The sequence below is a fragment of the Thermobia domestica genome, chromosome 12 (genome assembly GCF_964235325.1).
Source record: "Thermobia domestica chromosome 12, izTheDome1.hap1.1, whole genome shotgun sequence".
NCBI lineage: Eukaryota > Metazoa > Arthropoda > Insecta > Zygentoma > Lepismatidae > Thermobia > Thermobia domestica.
Genome location: NC_137465.1, coordinates 24389710 through 24412068, shown reverse-complemented (window position 1 = coordinate 24412068; position 22359 = coordinate 24389710). Strand labels below are relative to the sequence as shown.

Genomic DNA, 22359 nt, shown 5'->3' with positions numbered 1-22359 from the left:
AGTTGCTTGTGATGGAACCAGTGTTACGGTGGGAGGCCAGAGACTCTTTTGTTTCGCGCCTTAAAAAGGATTCGAGTGACCTAATTTCCATGGGATGCATCTGTCACTCTGCAGCTTTAATCGCTAGCAAAGCCTGTGAGAAACTCCTGTGGGCACCGGAAGAACACGTAAAAAATATATTTCCTCCTATTTGTCATGCAGTTCAAAACGAAATGTACAATTTCACGAAATTCACGAAATTTTGAACACGGAAAGGAAACAAATTCTCAAGCCTGCCCTTATGAGATGGTTAGCAATGCATGCGTGCGTGTGTCGTATTCTTGAAAATTGGGAGGCGCTCAAAAATTTTTTTCAATTAGCAGTCTTCGAAGATAAATTGAAAAGTGCAGAAATGATATTGACAGAACTTAATAATCTATTCACAAAGACATACATGTTCTTCCTCAAATATGTGTTGAGGTACCTTAATACTTTTAATGTACTTTTTCAAGGTCGGAAGATACTTTTTCATACCTTAACCGAATCTCCTGTGCGTCTTCTGAAGGAGATAGGGCAGAACTTTTTAGTGTCAAGTGCTTTACAAGATATAGAGACAGTGAATGCTTCATGTCCCAGAAACTTTCTTCCCTTGTCCGAAGTGTACCTTGGCCCGGATGCTGAGAATTTGTTAAGTGAGTTACAAACTTCCGGGGCAGAAGAAGTGCGAAAGAGATGTTTGGAATTTTATGTTACAGTGGTGACTGAAATTCAACGACGCTTACCAGTGAATCAACCTCTGCTTCGTGAACTAAGGTTTCTGTCTCCCCCTGTAGCCTTAGAAGTAAATTTTAGAAATGACCTAAAAGAGCTTACACATTTGGCCAAACACTTCAGTCAGCGTATTGACGAAAACGATTTGTTTATTGAATGGAGGGTTCTGCCACACTTCTTTAATGCCAACAACAAAAAAAAGTAATTTAATGGCTATGGAATTGGATATCATGTGGGATTTCATGTCAAAAACGAAAGATTTTAATGATGAACTTAAGTTCCCCAACTTAGGCAAGCTTGCAAGACTTGTACTCACATTGCCCCAATCAAATGCTGAATCGGAAAGAATTTTCTCCATTGTGAATAATGTGAAAACAAAAAAGAGGAACAGAATTGGAGATGATGCTCTTAATGCAGTGGCAGTAATGAGATCAGCTTTTCAGGCGAAGAACATAGATTGCTCTTCCTTCAAAGTCAGCAGCGCTAATCTTTCTCTCCACAACTCCGATGATTTGTACGACTAATGATGCTGAAGGCTCTTCTGCACCACCTGTTCTGATGTCCCTGTGATGAGTTAATATTATTAATTTTTGTCAGATTTCTTCAGTATGTGAAACTTTGATTTGTTGTTATTGTTTATGATTTCATTAATTTAATGGCTCATATACTGAATTAGAAATATGATGATGTGCATCAACCAATGAAGACGCTGTTTGTTGCAAATCCAGGTTTATCAGCACATGATAGTTTTAAACTTCGATTTGCGCAGAACAATGGTTTAATTAGTTAATGAAAACCATCCTCGTATTAATTGCTAATATTTAGTCTGTAAGCTTTTCTTCCTGTTAGTGAAGAGGGCTTTGTAGAAACCCATGTTAACTCGGTAATTGAAAGTTATAAAATTGATAAAATAAATATTGTGGGAAAAATCAGGCAGAAGTGGGAAATTTTCATAATTGATGTGGGAAATTCAACTCCAGGCATCTGGCAACACTGGTATCCAGTCATAGGAACAATTACAACGTGGGTAGTAGTATACATGAGAACGCCGTGATCTGCGTTTCTTCTGTGTTCTATTACCACTTCTACATGAAATACCATAAATTTTTTACGTAGTGCAATAGTAAGAAGTATCCATGTGCACAAGACATGCGATATGCGTTACATTCCCTCCCCCCCACACACATAGTCATAGATAAAGTGCAAGGGCACTACAAATGCAGATATAAAGTACAGGTACGTTCCTTTTTATTTTCGTATCAGTTGATAAGTAAATCAAAGTCGCTTTGTTACCCTCTTGGTAAGTTCGTAGATACTCAATGAATAATCCCTAAAAGTATGAGCGTCCAGCTCCTTCGGGAACTCACGCGGCTTTACGTATACTATAACCCAAACGTCCTTGTCAAAGAGGGTGATCGATGCTCCTTGTAGATACCCGTAAACAGTTTTATATTTATCACCTATATGATGTTTGTTTGAGACAGTTTTCTTTAACCGTTGTTGTTTATGGAGCAGAAGAAAAGAAGAATAGCACGTTAATGTTCACGGTGAGTTAATATAAAGTACATATTTACAATGTGGAGACATCAATTTTTATATATTCATAAATCAGTTTGTGATTCACGCTGCTGCTTCTTTTTTTTTTTTTTTTAACCCTAAAAGTCCTCGTCCCCTACATTACTGTTCCCTGCGCCACATGACAGTATCCTACTTAGCACAGATAAAGTTTATGGTGTCCTCCAGAAATGTATTTTTAAACATATTTTTGTTCGTTTTGCGTGTAAATATTGAGTCCAATCAAAGTAAGAAAAAGCTGTAATGCAGAACACACAGATGAAGTTGAGCTAAATACCCACGAAGTAGCGCGAAAGCTATGTTACTCAGTCACGGAGGTGCCGCTTGAGAGTCTGTCCATGAGAGAAGGGCAGCAGTAACTCTGCATTTGCTCATAAGCTATAATAAATCGTGGAAAAAGGAGACAGCCATCCGAGGATACTAGCCTTTTTGCCTAGCCTGATGTTTAGTTGATGAAGCTCAGGCTGTTTGCAGAATTGCAAAAATATAGAATAGTCATTAATATTGGAACCTTCATCTAAACGAAATCTTTCTTATGTTAACGGATTAGATCTGAAAATCTAGTAATGCAAAACTTATAGATCATACAGCGATGGAATATTTCATCTTTTCTCTTTATTTTGGTTTATTAGATACATTTTGGAAGAACACGTGTGCAGATTGAGTATACGTGTCCATACAGAAATTCATATAATTTCTCTGAGTATTTATTTTCTGTATCTTCAGCAATCAAATCTAAGGTGTGCAACTTGCGCTCCATAGTGCAGTTCCACTTTTAGTTTTCTTGTACAATAATGCCGAGCATCCTGTCCTAGGAGGATAGGGGGAAGTACGAATACTCTCTAACCGAGTTCAGGCAGGGACGCATGAGGTTTACGTACGCTAACACGGGGTATGTCTGTAGGTAGCGAGCACATCAGCGATGTTAGTTATATGCGTAATCGTGAGAAACCCCGTTTTTTCACGAATAAATCTTTTCTTTAAAACTCCTTGTACTGAGCTGTGCATTTGCTATCACCGGATCCCCGGTGCAGATTCGTTTTAATAGGTCTTATGCAGGACACAAATAGTCCTGTGCTAGGTAGACAGTAAGAAGCACGAATGCTATCTAATCGCGTCAGCGCAGTATCGGGGGGTTCCACGGGGAAGCGCGAGGTTTTATCAGTAGCGAGCGGTTGCGTCAGCGATGGTTGGTATAAACGTAAACTAGGATTGTAGAAAACCACTGCTTTCACGATACAAAGATATCATTTTGTTAAAATCTTTCCTTGTTACTTTCATCACACGTCATATAGTTCTTTATAAATCTAACAGTACTTACCTTATAGTTCAGCACGTGCACACCAGGTTCGACTTTTATTAATATACTTTCACGTAAATCCGCACCTCACAGGTAAGAGCACAAAAAAATTTCTTACTTACATACTACCATACTAAAGTAATATTATTAATTTCTTCTGTAAATTTTTCAATTATATGCATCCGTATAATCAATCTGCTCATAAATACGGATGGCAATATTGGAATTTCATTCAGTATTGGATAAAACTAACAATAGGTAAAATGTAAAAAGACATATATGGAGAAAACAAGCAGGTGCATCGTATTTTACTTGCTACATTCATTTCTAGTAGTTTTAAATTTCATTTTTAGCATTTTTAATCCACTACGTTGTATGAACTTATGAGTTTACTGCGTTGTTGTTGTGAAGTCTTTCCGTAAATATAAAAAGTAAATCGAACCATGTTTCTTTATAAAGTGCTACTTTTGTAATGGGATTTTGTGCATAAACGTGTTTTCTTGCGGTCAGCCTACTAATTGCATATCTTCCAAAATTTTCGCGCATGGGTCCTTTTTGTACAATCCGTCGCTCGCCAATATTTTTCATTTTAGATTCAAAAGAAGTAGTTTTCTGCTGGTAGTTTTGTTGTACAATCTGCAAAAACTCTCCAAAATCACTGAATCTTGTGATATGTGTCTGCATCAAAAACATCACTGGCACTCTCGCTAAATTGTTCCAGATTTAGGAGTATGACATCTTCAGACATATTTTCTCGCCATTTTTTGCCGTAAGACAACATGCATATCGCTATTGGATAAGAATACCAACAAAACATTAATGAGCACTTTGTAATACAAGAGGAAGTACGCCAACTTACAAAAGATATTTTAAAAATAAAAATTGACAATATTTTAGTAACCTTTCGAGGAAGAAATTTGTCACGTCGTCTACGTGTATAACTAGGTTAATTAAGCTTTCAGTTGCTTCATTGATACCGTAACATTTTATTTGAATCTAGCATTCCTTGTTGTAAAGTGTGTAACACAACCAGGGCAATCTAAACCCTAAATAACACAGGATATATATAAAGAAGATCTGAAAGCAGCAAAATAATGTACAATGATACAATAATTAAAAAATCAATATATCAAAGGGGTTGCGCAGAGCGCGTTATATGTAGTGATGGGCAGTGGGACTATTCCCGGTGGGAAGAAACTTAAAAAAATTGGAATATTTTCAGGTTTTTTCCCCTGGCCTATAAATTCCCGGAAAGGAATTTATTTCCATTTCTTAGCATTATCTTCCAAATTGTAAGAACTATATGACTAATTACTTTATTTTAATATATTATGACTTACTTCTAGGTTTTAAAGAATTTGGAGGTTAAAAAATTTAAAATTCTTTGACAGTACTTTTTATAACTAATAATATGTTGTTTTTTTTTTTTTTTTTTTTAGTTGCATTTCCATTTGCACTAACAAAGAGTAATTGCTTAGTATTGGGGTGCCAAAACTAGCAAAAAGTAGGATGATTAATTATGGAATAAATGAGTTGATAGTAGTGTTCAAGTAGTCAAGAATGTATCGAACACATTTTTGGGGGACAGTAGGGGATTTGTACAAACCGTAAAGATAGGTCGAAGTGATTTATGTGAGAAAAGAAAGTGAATTGTTGGTACGAAGATAGGAAACAACGCTCGCTCGGCAATGCAGTCTAAATTTAATGTTGGCAACGTAATTTAACGTATGAAACCATAAAACATCAGCATCGGAATAGAACATCACAAAAAAAGTAGTTGCAAAATCTGACCCGCCAATGCTAAACAATCGCCAAAACTAGCAAAGTACTAATTTACCAATGATGGAAAGAAACCATTTTGTAAAGTAATGTAGTATTATGTAGAACTAGAAATGAAGTACTATTAATAAACCCTGCACCACCGTTAGTAATAGGCGTCAGTGTGTCTCTTTTCTCTGACTCGAATTTCTGAAGAAGTACTCGAACTTCTTTTACATGTGAATTAACGCATGGAATTTCGGGAAATGGGCAGGAAGATAAGTCGTGTGTGGCAATGTTACATGCAGAATTATAAAGACAAGAAAGTATCTTGCAAATATTGTAAACATACATATTAATGCACAAATGTTGACAAAATGGTGGGAAATGTGTGTTCTGACAGTTACCCAAATTCATTTGTTTAACATTTAAAAATGTAATATGTTTATAATATCAGTAGTAAAGACTTAGGAAATCCAGTATCATGTAAATTTAAACTGTTTAGCAGTTTAAAATTATGTGGACTTACTATACCATTTTTGACATATTTACTTTCATAGAACATATTGTAAATAAATATTCATTTTGCGTACACTCTAAATATAATAAAATATTAATAAAATACCACAACATCGGTCAGGTATACATTCTAAAGACTCCCCTGGGGACAACAGTAATAATATACTGTGATATAATAACAAATTTAACTTTGAAATCTTATCGTAATATAGTAATAGAATGTAAATTTCTTTGTGATTGTATATAAATTCTCGGAAAATTCTCATTTTTGGGAATCTTCCCGGAGATATTCCCATGGAAACTTTCCGTAAAATATCCTGCCGGGACTTTACCCATCACTAGTTATATGTATACACTTGTAATGTTGACTCTAATTTAGAGATAATTCAAAATTGCAACATAATGAAATGTCTCATAACTGACCTATTTAATAAATATAAGAAATTTTCACAAATGTGGAGCAATGAGCCAGCGCTGTCCACTTCCAAATAATTCTAAAAAATATGCAACAGTACGATGTATCTACACCAGTTATTAATACAGAAATAATAAATGTGTTGAAAAGATGGAAAATACCTAGTTGTTGTAGTTGGCATATCGCCAAGTATTGTAAATAAAAGCATTAAATATATTGCTGACCCCCTGTGTTTCCCCATAAATTTGTCATTCTTATATGGTGATTTCCCTAGGATATTAGCATTTAAAAAACTAAAACCAATGTATAAAACATGTGAACAAATTAGTGCTTGAAAATTGTACACCTTTTCATTTCTCTCAATTTTCTCCTTAATTCGGGAAACCCCAACTTGTGTCCGAGCAGCATCCTTTTAATTTAAAGAGGATCTGCTAACACACGAGGATATGCTCCTTAAAAGAGAAATCGGAAACTGCGATATATATATATATATATATATATAATTTCTTAGAAATTGTCCATAAAACATAGATAGTACGGAGAGATGTATAGGTGTTATTTGCTTTATCTTTGCCACTCATTTGAGTTAGTTGCACATAGAAATCTTTCAAAGCAGCAATATTATGGAATAAGAGTCAAATTGTTTAAATATTATGCGGAAAGTAATAGAAATTACACGCATTTAACAAACCCTACTACATACTGTACCACATATTGGGAAAACATGCAATATCATGTGGAGTGCCACAAAGATTCGTATCAGGTCCATTATCTGTTATACATGAATCTCCTTCCAGATAATATTGCTCCAACGGAACTATGCCTTTATTTTGATGACGCTAATATAATAGTAAACGGGAAAATAGACGAGAAAAATATTTTCATCATCTGCGCAACAAACATGTACAGCCTGTAAATATTTTAATTGAAAGTAACTAATTAGACTGGGTAAAATCAACCAAGTTTTCAGGAATATAGGGAGATAAAAATCTCTCCTGAAACGTGGCCATAACTAAACTTAGTAACAAAAAATTAAATCAGATTTACTTCGCAACTAAAGTACCGTATTTAAAAACTTTTTAAAAGATTCTACTTGAAAAACAGTTTACTTTTGATTAATCCATTCCAATTTAACATGAAGGAAATTAGTTAGGAAGGTAGTTTAGGAAATTCATAAAGAACTAAGTATTTCTTACAATATAGAAGCGAATAATAAGAATAGTTGCAATATTACCAAAAGATCACTGTAAATCAATATTTAGAAAACTTCGTATACGTCCCGTTCACTGTTTCTCTATCTTAAATTTCTTCATATTTGTAAAGGGGCATGTAGAGGGTGACCTCACACAATTAGAAAAACAGCATTCATGATACAAAAGACAAACGAAAGTTTTTTATTGTGGAACATAGAACTGCATTATAAGAAAAGGTGTAAATACGCGGGTATCATGTATTGCAATAAAACTTCCCAAAATATACTGAGTCAGGACTGAAGTGAGTAAATTTAAAAAAAGATCTCAATTTATTACAACACTGCTTTTACTCGGTACAGGAACACATTAATTGCTAACTTCATATAAATTTTACACGATGTAGAGTAAATTACTATCATCACTTGCTTTTAAGGTTATATATATATATATATATATATATATATATATATATATATATATATATATATATATATATATATATATATATATGTGTGTGTGTGTGTGTGTGTGTAGGTTTATCTACATACCCTTCCAGTAGTAACTGATTACATTCAAAATGTAATGTTTGATTTAAATCATTATTGTGTTAGATTTGTGTTATATATATATATGACGTGTGCACTTCAGATGCATTGGAATACAGTACTGAATATATAAAATAGGACCGAACATAAATACAATACACCTGCTCATCATTTAGTGTCTAAATTACGGTCTACAGGAACAAGTGGCATTACATTTTCTAACCCAGTTCGTCGAGTAGAAGTGACAAAATGTGAAATAGGCAATGAAGAAAGAAACAGTTGTAAAACAAACAGCAACCAACACCGAAACACTCTTTTGAAAGCATGTGTGTGTGATAGAGAGATGCCTTATGCAATTTATTCTAATAAATAACCGAACAAAAGTAGGTTACCTTTTATTTTTCTGTAGGCAGTAAAACTACCTATTGTGGTTTATGAATGTACCAAGATCTTCTCATGTAGCCCACTACCAAATATTCATTATCTGTACTGAATAAAACGAAGAGGATACCAGCAACTCATTACCATCCTATTTCTGTTTGTTTCATCTGTACACAACATCTCGATTATATGGTTGTGCTCGCGAAAAAATAAGCCACATGTATAATCAAAAGCACCAGTTTTTTGAATATGGAATTGTTTAACTTTAACAAACAAAGGTCTCCGTATCAATCTTTCTGGAATATCTAATGTAAACCTTACATCACATCCCGCCATATGTCCCGTTAACTCCCTCCAGCTTACAGAATGCTCGTTCGGTGACGTTTAGCTACATTAGGTTATTTTATATTATTTTGTTTGCTTTACATGTTATAATTATTTCCGGCGGGGCGTAACAGAACTTAACCCTCACATATCATTACGGTTGGCTAAGGATGAGTGCTCAGTATAAAGTCGCTGTTTCGATTTCTGGAGGCATATTTGGTGCAGATTTATTTTGCGGATCCATGCATACATACATTGCATATATACTTCTTTTTCAGTAAATCGACTTTCTGTATATTGGACAATAATTTCTTGGTTGTGGACTTACATTTGCCTGTACAGATTTACTTTATGAGGCTCAAGTTTACGTACGCAATTGTGCAAAAACATTAACAAGCTTGTCCTAGGAGTTCACTAAAAAGCACTTATGCTACCTAACTGAGTCATGGCAGAAGCGCAGAATAGGGCCTGGCCGGTAGCGAGGGTGTGCGTGAGTAAGGAGGAGGAGCGTCGGAAAAGATAGGTATAAATATAAACGATAGCGCTAAACACTGAATATGTCATAAATTATTTACTTTACCTGTTATGTATTGCACGTTACTGAAGATGATGTAGGTGATATCCCGATATGTTTTCATTGCTTGAATATTTGTGCTCCAAAGTAACATAGCATTGCTAATGTAAATTCCACAATCTTGTTGATTCCTTACTCCCTAACAGTTCTATAGTTGCGCTTGATTACTGAGGAGTAACACATCGACATCAGATCCCTCGCGTTTATGGTGTGGTTACTAGGTACGTTATGGGCAACTCTGTGCATAACCGTTTCGATTTCTGTTGATGTATCTTAATGTAAACACGCATCTCAAATGTAAGGACACACCATGTTTTGGTTATTTATATTTAGTCAAATAAAATATTACAAATTTGTTCTGTAAATTTTGTACATCCGTAGATCCGTCTAGTAAATGTGCACCAAAGCCGGAATCGTGCACTGCCGTGGTTCGAATTCCACCTTAAACTCTATATCTTCATCCTATGTAGCCTCGGTGTTAGAAATAACGCTAAACCGACCAGTCATTTCGCTAAACTACCATCTTGTATTTTCGCTGCTACTGCAGAGTAGGTATGGTTGTAAGGAACAACAAAATCTGTCGTGCTCAATGTGTATTCCCAATATTTTTGCAGTACTACTTTTCATCATCAATATATTGAAATTGCCGCCGGGAAAATCTGAAATCGTAATTGCTGCATAAATGAAGAATAAAGTTTTTTATCCTTGGAAACTAGTGGTGGTATTAGCTTCTTGTAATAATAATAGTAATAATAAAACGAAATTCGAAGTCCTTACAATCTTCAGAAAGTTAAGTTAAACGGTGACTTCATGCTTGAATTTTTTTTTTTTTTTTTTTTTTTTTTGTCGTATAATAAAGTATTCTTTGATTTGCACTGTCAATTCTGATATTTCACCTTCCAAAAATATACATGACCCACAAAATCATTTTCGCCTGCCTTGGTTTAGTGGCTAACGCATGTGTCAATGATGCACATGGTCCTGTATTCTATTCTCGCTGGGAGAACAAAAAATAGTATCAAAATCGTTCATTTTTATTCTTCTCCTTTAGCCGAGGTCAATAATTGTGGGACGTTAAGCCAAAAATTTGTGTTTTCAATTCACAGACCGGGCTATTTTCGGAGGCAACGACTAAACAATCCAAACTTTTACTTAAAATTGTTACGTTAAACTACATGTATTTAAGAATGAAGTGCTTTCTCAACTCAACTAAAGCAAAAATGTGAAGTCAACGTACCGCCATATAGATGTATGGTGATCATATCTTAAGTGCATCATTTATTACATCGCTTCTGATGCTTGAGACAAGTATTTCAGTCAGTATAGATACGTATCAGTTTAATGGAAAATCATACTCAGAGATTAGAAAGGAATAATTGAAGCAATGTGCATATTTTAAATTGTTTCTTTTCCCGCTTCTCTCTCTCAGCAGTAATAATATACTCATACAACATCAAACTAAATGTTCATTTATTTTTATGTATTTCATTAAAAATTGAACCGAAGTAATCCGCACGAAAACAGGAACCTTATCAATTTCCACATGATCGGGTCATTTGCTTCCAGTTGAAACCAAAAGAACCAAACTTCACTAGAACAGAGAAGCTCATGAGGTAAAATATGTTACAGCATCTCTCTCTCTCTCCCTTTATAATTCAGAAACAATCTTGGCATATGTATATTATTTTGTAATTTATGAAATTTTCAAACCGAACGTCTTCTGTGTGATTTTCTTACACCATCCATAGCAAACATCACATTGCATGGCTTTTTTAAATCCCACAATCATGTTGCTGGGCTAAAGGAAACTGTAAAGATTATAATGAATTCAGAGAGTGCAAGAAAACAAAAGATCCACGCACACAATGTTTGTTTACAACAAGTTCCACTTGGCTATAGGTGAGATAGAACCAGGTACACCACGCACTAGAGATGAGCGCTTTACCATTTGGCCATTGCGAACCAGGTATCACCTTCCTAATATAGAAGTGTCCTAAATTCCTAAGAAAGTGAAGAAAATGTATTGAAAATAATAGCTAACTGAAATAGAAGGTCGGCATTTTGAATTCGATATGGACACTGAAAACTATTTCCAAAACCGTTGGTGCCGCGAAAACGATATTTGATATATTAGGGTGCATTATCATTAGTGAACTACGAAAATTATTAATATTATCTTTAGAAAATCATCTAAGATCCAATATGTTCAACAAAAATTTAAAAAAGAACTATATAAAAGCCACATTAGTAAAAATATTTGATTTCTAGTATCAATGTTGGACTAATAGGTATATACATGATTATCGGCGCAAATCTGTTCTCAGCATTGAGAGGGGGACATTTGGAAAAGAATGCTGTGGAAATGAAGAGTCAGAGTTGTCTTCAACATGGAAGGCGGGCAGACTTGAGGTTCGTTCTGGGGAGAGAATAAGGAATATTACGATAGATGTATCTGATTTCTGAGGTGAACGTTTTGTGTGTTATATATCAGGCGATGTAGATCAAGTACACCCATTTCCTCTGGATTTCTGTACGTATCTACAGCTGAGATAATTTTCCAGTATGTGGAAAGGGACATATCCTCTTCTTTCATTTATTGCAATTTTAGTCTAAGTAGCAGGATCAAAATTAATACAGATTGATTTGACCTAAATGCGCCAGACACGAAGTTTAGACTGTAATATTAAAGAATACGATTTCTTCCTAAAAGTTAAACAAGCTAAGAGACGTCAATTTCATCTCACTTTCCTTTCTGGCAGTTAAACACAAGTCGTCACACTTCTCCCCACAAAGCACTTTTCAAATAGGATTATTGGGCTGGACACTCCTCCCGATTTCAAGATTTGGGGACATATTTCCCTCAACCCGGGATTTGCGCCAGTGTACTGGATGAAACTGTAATACTTGTTGCAAGTAGAGAGTAAAAAGTCTTAACATGTAAGTTATTACACGATTTTCAAATATGAGTTTAAGATCGTGTGTCAAAATGTTCAAAGTGTTTTCAACATTTTTGTTTCCGTGTGTGTTTTAAAACATTCTGAACATTTTTAAAACATTCCGAACATCTTTCTAATTTTGTAAGCACATGTTTTTAAAACATTTTTTTAACCATGGCAGAAACAGGTTGGTTTAGGCCTTGACAGGAGTTTTAGTATAGCTTTGTCATGTTTGCATACTAGTAATGCTCCAGTTTTAAAGATAAAATACAGCTTCAGTGCACTGTGCGGAAATACATCGCCGTAGTGTCCACCTAGCAGGGGAGGTTAGTTAGGTTATAATTCTATAAAACTCAAACATGATATGTTACAGCCTTGACCATACGCGCCATTCTCACACTGCGTGTCCCGCTACTAAATCATAACGAGTGTATCTCTTCGTCCAATAGTCCCTTCCACCTTCATATGCAGTGCCGCTTACATCATCAGAAATAGCGAAAACAAACATCTTGTTTCACCTGACTTCACTCATTCTTCATCAGAAATCAAAATAAATTATCCAATTAAGGCTCTAAATTTCCTTTGGTCCGGGGATACAGCAGATACCCCTTAATTAAATTTAAAGAGTTTACGGAATGGGTGTTAGTGTGGCAATTTCATTCGTTAACTTCCTGTGTTTATCGTTCACTCATCCACCTAGTGTTAGTCGAATACATGCTATGGAAATGTTTCTAGTGTAAAATCATTACAAGTGCATTACGACGGGTAAAATAAGTGAATGCATGGAAGATGACTGTTATATATACTATTTTACACCGACGAGGTATTTCTGCACAGTGTACAGAAGTTCTGCTTTATATATACATGCTGAGGGTTACTAATATTAAACCATAACAAGTGCTATTGAAACACGTAACATAGCCATAACCCACTTATTTTCACTCCCTCGTCTACGCGTGTACCCACTGTCGCTGACACATTTGGACGCTTCGCATGCACTGCCACTAGCTTCGGCCTGAGGAAGTTACAATTATTTCAAGTTATATAACAGAACTTAAGGATACGAACATATAGTAACAAAATTGAGTAAACTTATAATACTTAGAACTGTTTCTTAAATGAAAATCATGGATTCTATAGATATGACTGGATACTATCTTGTCGTCCAGTGTAAATCCTGCATAAAAGGATAAAAATTATTAGTCAACTATTTTTATTTTTATTTTAAATGGTCATTTGTAGAGATGTCTTCACATTTAAATAGTTTACAAATCTTCAGTAATAAATGCAAATCCAAATTTACTTAAGAGCCTTTGTACCTACAATTTCCTTCAAAGTAATAGTTAAATAAATTATCCATCTCATTTTTTCATTCGTACACAGCTTGATAAGATCACTAATGCTCTACGTGTATCTCTGTTCATTGCAAACATAAGTTTCAAAATCCCCAAGTTATTAAATAGACTACAATTCACTTGTATTGCGCTGACATAGAAAATTGACTTGCCCCACACTATGTGATCTTATATCGCCTCCTGCTTTTCAACTGTTTTACTTCTCTCATCTTTCTTCCCCCTCATGGCTATGATATCATACTCTAACGTCACTTCCGCTTCTCGACAAACTAGGCTAAAAAATGTAATGTCATATAAAACCCAAAATATAATCTCAAATTGCTAACTTCATACGAGTATAAAGTAAAGCATAAAATAAACGTTGATTTGAAACCGTCTATTAATGTGATTGCAGTCTCTGTCTCGACCACGCAGTATATACACGTGATTACCTCAGAGTATTAATATGTTGTTTGAGTAATTAACTGTAGCTGTGATGAGTTCAGAAGATTTCAGTTGAGAGAGTGAAAATAATACTCCGGAAGCAGTGTTTCTTTGGATGAATCCTATTAGAAAATTCTTCCGAGGAGGATTTCACTGTCGAAGAAGAAACTCATTTGACAATTTAGGAGGAGATTGTTTGGCAGCTATGTTATAAAAAACGTCAACTCTGAATCAAAAAAATATTTATAGAAGAAGAGGGAAAGTTACACTACTGTGTGTAAAGTAAAAACTGACTCTCTTCTACTTTCAAGTAAGAAAGATAAGAATAAGTCATAAGAAAAAGACTACTAATATGAACAGGGATTAAATTGAAAATGGGTTAAGTGGGAAAATGAAGTAGTTTTCTCACCCATTTATTTTACTTTGATGTTCAAAAAAAAAAAAATGGAATTTGTCGTTAGCATTTATGTCGATAGACATGTTCGGTGTTAAGATTTGGTGATATATTTTGATGTTTTAAATATTAAAAATATCGGTATATCTCAAAAAAAAAAAAAAAAAAATACCATGAGAAAGAACATGTTTTTATAAAATGTTTGTTTAGTCAAATATAGCGTACATCCCTTGTACTACTTTTGTTCTTTCGCACATTTACGGTAGATTACAAACTGCAAACTACTGTGATCAATGCCGACGTCCGTTTTGCGCCGAGCATCGAGGTATGGTGTGTGTCGCATGCATGGAAGAAAGTTAAATTTCAAATGTAGACTTTGGGTACTCTCTTTCCAAGTTATATCACATAATTATGTCTAAGACTTAGTATTATTACTCTACTTACCAATTTTGAGCAAATTACGCATAATTTGTCAAGTTAAACATATATTTAGTTTACATATATTTTCATTTACATTTTTCTTTATCAGTATGTAATAGTTTTTTTTATATTGAAATATTTGTATAATGTATTCTTTTACTTAGATCATATAGCAACGATATCTTATTGATTCAGAATATGTATAAAATATTTAGTTTTTTTCATAACCTTACCCAAATTTGACTTTATAATTTAGTCGTAATATTTACTAATGCTTACCAATAGTGCTTCTCTTAACATGCTTGCCACTCTAGGGTTAATATACATTTTATCATTGTATGAAGTAAGATATGCAAAAAAGATATAGGCTATTATTTTTTCTAATAAATACTGTAATTAAGATGTTATTTTATGAAAGCAACGTATTTTTACAGGTAAAAATATGATGTAAAAGAAAAAGTTTAAAATGTAAATATAGACAATAAACATTCGTAGTGTTTCTGTTAACAATGGCTGTTCATTTGTTTTCTTGAAGTGATTGTTGCTTAGAGTTTCGGAAAATGTACGAGAGAGGAGATAAAGTATTGCCATCTTTTGCATTGTTTTCCTTCCTCAATAATTTTGACATTTTATGATTGCGATTACCTTGCTACATAATATTCAGGTGTGAACATACTTTTTTTTAAAAAAATGGATCAAGAAAATTATGATTATTATGCATATTGCTTTCTATTACTCTTGTGTTCATCTGAATTAAAAATATGTGTTTCATTACTAACATTTAGTTTAAGAAGTTTTAAATCAGCAACGGTTAGATACATTTGTTACCGGTTCTAAGTAAAACGTTCAGTTGTTGAGTTTAATTTATCATTGTAGGGTTGAATTATCTCATCCTGAAAATTTGTTTGTGAATGTATTCACTTTGTTTACAATCATTTCTGAATTCAACGTAAAATTTCAAACAGATCAAGTTATCATGAACCCACATGAACTAATGATGGGTGACAGACTGAATCTATTTAGTTTGGGTGCCTATTTGAGTGTTAATTGGGACAGGCATCAAAGAGAAGAAGCGCATGTACAAGGCCTTCGTTTATTTTACACCTATCATGTTTTGCCTGACAGAAATACAGTTATTTCATGTCCTCAGTGCAACCTTAATATGCACAGTTACAAATCGTAATAGAGGTGTTGGTTGGCGTTTTCGGTGTGCTAATAACCACAGGATTCAGCCCACGAAGAATACTTTTGTCGAAAGGATTCATTTGAATAGGGTTGGAGCAGATACTGTGGTGAAGGCTGCGTATTGTTGGTTGACAAACGTACCCGTCACACAAGCCGCAAATCAGATACATGTGTAGCATGGTATAGCTACTTTAGAAGCGTTGCTACAAAAATAGCATGGCATGATTACATTCCTATTGGAGGTAATAGAGATATAGTTGAAGTTGATGAGACACACCTATTTCGAAGAAAATCTAACATTGGGAGAATGGGAATGTGGCACGATGTGTAGTTATTTGGTGGAATTAGTAGGGTGACAAAGCTGCGGTTTGGAGTCATCGTTCCAAATAGATCATCTGACACAATACTTCCACTTTGCAAAAATACATAGATTCCGACAGCTTTATGTGCTCTGATAAATGGCGAGCGTATACCAGATGTAATCAGGCGTTCAGTGGGCATGTAAACGTAAACCACACAATAGGATTTGTCCATCCTCCAAGAGACGAAGATCCAATATGGGTACCGGTAGGAAGGTTTGATCTCACGTGCTTGGATAAGCAATGGGCTGGCCCACCACCCGCACCAAATTTGGTTCCATTAAGGTATCATACACAAAATGGGGTACGATCTTGGGAAAATCTTAAAGTTACACTTAGGACTTGTAATAGCCTTGAACTGATAGATGGATATGTTGGAGAATGGATGTACAGGAGAAATATACTAGATCGAATTCTTCAAAATGGGCCTAAATTTGAAAGATTTTTAAACGACACGAGGAGAGCATACCCAGGAATAGGGAAAGAGAGAATGGCGGAAAATATAGAAGATTGTATGTGTCACGAATGCGATCCATAAAATATATCAAATTTTAATATGTACCTGATCCAATGTGAGAAGCAGGAAGGCCACTGGAGACGACGTCATACCAGCAAATTTGCTCAAGCGACTAGGAGACAATGCAAAGAATGTACTAATTTCACTTATTAACAAGATGAGTGGAAAATGGCCGAATGATTTTCTTGATCTAAATTATTGCCTGACCCAAGGAAAAACAAACAGAGAAGTGCAGGGGTCACGGAACCATTAGCCTTATTTCCCACATTGGAAAGATTATTGCGCGCATACTGAACAGGTGGCTTGAAAGTAAGATAGAAGAGATGATACAGAAAGATCAATTTTAACTCCGGAAAGGAAAAGGCACCAAAGATGCTATTGGGCTGATCAGAATTGTATCAGAACGAACTCTTGACACAAAGGAAGATTTGTGTTTGCGCTTCGTTGGCTGGCAAAAAAGCTTTCGACAGGATCAATTGGATGAAACTTCTGAAAATACTTAAAAACTGTGGTCGATTGGAGAGACCGACTATTCATTCGTAACCAGTATATAGGACAACGAGTGAAGTGGCGCTTGAATAAAGGAGAAACCAATAATGTGGAAATTGTAAGAGGAATCAGACAAAGATGTAGTATGTCGCCCCAATTATTCAACATTTACAGTGAATGTTTAATGAAGGAAGCATTAATGGGAATTAAAGGTTTCAAGATTGGATGGCAGATCATGAACAAAATCAGGTATGCACATGATACGGTTGTTATAGCTAGAACCGAAGAAGGACTGCAGGATATGATTTACAAAATAGTTGACATTGGAAAACTATACAGAGTGAAAATCAACATCGAAAAATCGAAAGTCATGAGAATACTCCGGCGAAATGCGTCCTTACCGGTCAGAGTAGAACAAAGAGAACTTGAAGAGGTCGATCATTTCAAAAATCTGAGAAGTATTTTATGAAAGACGCGTTCTGTACCAAAGAGATCAGGACAAGAGTTGCCATATTCGAAGAAGCATTCAACAAGAAAAAATCAGTCTGAACTCCAGGACTAAGGAAGAAGTTGGTGAAGTGCTGTATATGGAGCATTGGATTGTATGGTTCAGATACTTGGACATTACGGAAGTTAAAGAATAAATATTTAGAGAGGTTCGAAATGTGCTGTTGAAGAAAGATGGAAAAGATGAAAGGGACAGAAAGAATAACAAATGAATAGTTTTAAAAAGGAGAGAAGAGGGCGCTTCTAGCAACCATCCTTCGTAAGAAGGCCAATTGGATTGGACATATGTTGTGAAGAAATTGTCTTCTTTATACTGCCATAGACAGAAAGATGGAAGGAAAACGAGGAATAGGAAGAAGAAGAACACAACTGATTGATGACTTGAAAAATAGAAGAAAATAAGGGAAGTTAAAAGAGGAAGCTGAAAATCGAGAAATGTGGAAGAAACATTTTCATTCCCAAAATTAATGTCATGGGAAAAAAACCATTACAAAAGGCTGAATACAAACAATAGTTATAATAATAATAGTAATAATAATAATAATAATAATAATAATAATAATAATAACTGACCCGAAACGTTCGTCGTATTTTATATAGTTCTGGTTTAGATTTTAGACTAAACACATATGTTTCAAATCTAAAGTAAGTAACTCATTTAAAAATCATTGGCCTCAGGAATGCGTATAAAAAGAAAACGAGCAGATTTAAACAGATTATGTTACATTACACATTTCGGTGCGAGCCGTTCTCACACTAGGTTTGTGTTTCACATAGAAAAAGAAGATCTGTGTTACCATTTTTTTCTTACTTCCTGTACGACTTTGACCTTGAAGGAAACTTTGTTGACTCAGTGCTTTGCGTTGGCTTTAAAACGTATAAACATAACCTTATTGTTTAGTTGGAAGGATGAATCAGTCCTTTAGGATTGTTGGTTCGAATATAGCTGTGTTCGCTGTAACAACAATGAATCGGTAACAATGGTCGCGTGATTTTCCAGTGTTGCCACCACTATCAGAATGAATCAATTCATTTAGTCGGAGCAGTTTTGTGACGAAAACTGATTTTTTGTTTCGTACACAAAAAATTTTCTGAAACAGATTATTGTTTCCTACACAAAAGTTTTCTGAAACAGAATTTTGTTTCGTACACAAAAAATTTTCTGAAACCAATTTTGTTTCGTACACAACAAATTTTCTGAAACAGAATTTTATTTTGTATACAAAAAATTTTCGGAATCAGTTTTTGTTTCGTGCACAAACAATTTCTGAAACAGAATTTTATTTTGTACATATTTTTTTTATTTCGTACACGAAAAAAAGTTCTGAACAAAATTTAGTTTTTTTTTTTCGCAAAACATTGATTACAGAAAATTTATTTTACTGGTAAACTGATTCAGAAAATAGAAATTGAAATCCCAGTACAGAAAAATAATTTGATATAGGATGTGAAATAAAACACAATTACTTTTTTTCATGTTTCTGTACATATATTTTTAGCATGTTAAATAGAATACAGTATTTCTTTTTCTCCATCTTTGTGTGCATTTAATTTTCTTCAAAGAAAGACTTGTCCGTAACGGGTACAAATTCTGTAAAGAGAAAATAAAACATATGAATATACATGGTAATATTTATTTTGTTTCTTATGAAAGAAGAAAAACAGATTATTAACATCGAACAAGAACATAAACTAACTGATCAAGAGAGAGTGAGGTGAGAAAAAGAAAAGCAAATTTGACGTACCTGAATTCCTTTTTTTTCTCCACTGGTTTCTGCAAGGTGATGTCATCTGAGTTTGTCTCCGTTCGTGCATCGTTGAAGCATGTCCCGTGTTGCGTTTGATTCTTTGCCCATCTTTGGGAGGTGATGTTGGTGAGATTGGGGAAAATATGGCTGTTATTCTGTTCTGGCTTTTTTATACCCATAGGGCAATGTCTCGTATGTGTCTGGTATTAATCGGCGTTTTTTATAGTTAAAACTGTATTTCTTTTCTTCAGGTTTTGTGACAAGCCGATGATCGTGGGTTCTGTAAATTTTGTGTGGCGTGCTAATGGAGATTTTTTCACTGGGTTGATTAACGATCATTTGCTCCAGACTATTGAAATTTAACTTTTGACTTGCAGTATAATTGAGTGTGAATCCACGAATTTTCCATACATAACTGGTTGATTTCGGGTCGGTAGATTTCTAAAGCGTATTCTTTTGGGCCACCAGACATGAATTTTTTAATGTATGCTTTTGGTCCAATTGATTCCAGTTCATTTGACATTGAACCAAGAAATACTTCTGGTTCTATTGTGGGCTCTGATGGTCGCTGCGTGAATATCACGGAATCTGTATCGAAATATAGTACTCCCTCTTGCAGCAATTCTAAATATTTGTAGAGTTCCAGACAAGCTTGACACGTTGTAAATGCTCCAAGGACAACATTAGCATTGTGATTTTGTACTGGAACATCATCTTCATACTGCCCATAAAGGTATAACAACGATCATTAACAGGTAAAATTTGGTTGACTTTTATATCTGGAGCAGTTAATTTTTGATACAGTTCTTTGGGGTCGTTAATGATGGTCGTTTGGCTGAAATTGTCTCTTATAGCGAGTCGTACCCAGAAGGCATTTAAACAGAGTTTTGCAAGACTACGACGTGTTGAATTTGTCATTATATTTGCTGCATCCAAAGTTAAGCCTTCACGTTGTTGTACCATTTGAATATACTGCTGCTTTTCTTTTTCGGTGACGCAATTGGCGGGCCATCCAGAAGCTTCTAGCTTAGATTTCAAAAATGTGTTAATGTATTCGCTGAATAATCCGCCAGTCTTGTTTTCTGGATCGTATACGGTGATGTCGTAATCCGAAATTTCGTAAATTTCAATGACTTGATACCCAAGTTCAATGGCTGTTTGAATTTCATAGGACACCCACGTTCCTGTTAGACTTCGTTCACTGTCGGAATGTGTTCACTGTCGGAATGTTAAAAGACACGCTGAAGGGGAACAAATTCGTGCGTAGTTTTTTCGAAAAACTAAAATTTTGTATACGTTAATGGTAACTTTCAAAAACTTAGCTTCCTCATAGCTAAGTGGCTAGCATTACGCTCCTCTGGCCCGGGTTCAACACCCAGTATGAGCTCAGATTCAACATTTAGCTGTATTCCTAGTCCCACTACTGAAGGGACGCTAAACAAAATCAACAAATCACATCAGTTCTCGTGCTTACTTCTAATGTGTGGGATTCCTAATTCGATCCCCTGTCAAGTAACTGAGGGTACTCCCACTTATTCTTCCATTTCCTCTCCCATAGACTAAATATTTCATGATAAAATAAACAGTGATAACAATGTTATCGTCATGCGTAATATATTTCAAATGTACTCCACGGATATTAAGTAACGCTGTTGATAAACCCTTAATAACTTACCTCAAATTCAAGGAAAGGAGTAAAGTCACGCTGTCACAAAAGGTACACCTTCATTTATTCACGATCTTCATAAAAGTAGGACTTCAAAAATGAAAATGGATTTTTATTTAGGCCAGACACATGTTCAACTATAAAGTGACATCACTATCAACCAATCAGAAACAAAGAAACTAATAAATGACATCACGAAGAACAAATGAAAACACAGAATTCATCATGTATCATGAGCCGAAACGTGATGTAACAATCGATCGTAACGTCCTTTCTCCTTACTCATCAATCATTACGACATCTAGTACCGCGATTCTGATCATGACATCGTACCGTTGACTCGTTAGTTTCTTACGACATTCAAATTAACACATCTAAAATGTGATTCATTTTCCTTAAACTTGATTGAAAAATGTAACACTCATCGATATGTTACGAAACTGCCTTTGACATAAATGTAAAGTTCAGCTTTAAAAGCATCGTATGCCATAAAAGTGAACGAAAAATAAAAAAGCATTCATAAGCCTGTACTAATTCATAACGTAATAAATCATCAAGAATACGTTTTTAATAATTTTAAAGAATCATCATAACCTCTAATCCAAAAATCCCAATTCAATTACGCCATAGCCGGGCCAAGGTACCTCTAACTCATTTGCACCAGCGTGTATGGCCCCTGAATAAGCATTAGCAAAATTTCAGTAGGTGACGCAATCCCGGGCCAAAGCATCCCTGATTCATTCACTATGGTCCATGGTGGCCCCAAATTGGATAATCAAGAGTGCGATAGAGTCACCTCCTTACTACTCAAATAGCTTCTTCCACCATGCTTGACGAAGTTCGGACATGTCATATTCATCCTCTGCTTTGTATCGAGTATCATTTTATTTTAATTTTTGTTAATTTCATTTTCCAGTGTATTCTTTGTTAGCACATGGTCCTTATTCTCTAGTAGTTTGTGCGTATGCAACTCAAAAGTTGCATTTAATTTGTGATAATTAGCGTATTAATCATTGCCTTTTAGTG

General features: G+C 34.8%; 1 protein-coding gene across 1 annotated transcript in view; it reads left to right on the top strand.

The window, feature by feature from the left end:
• The first annotated feature begins 1749 nt into the window (after positions 1-1749).
• The window catches only part of LOC145666366 (uncharacterized), a 108916-nt gene continuing 88306 nt past the window's right edge, over positions 1750-22359 (top strand). The window contains exon 1 of the mRNA XM_081733535.1: positions 1750-1986. The gene's annotated coding sequence lies outside the window, so the exon portion shown is untranslated. The remainder of the gene's footprint in view (positions 1987-22359) is intronic.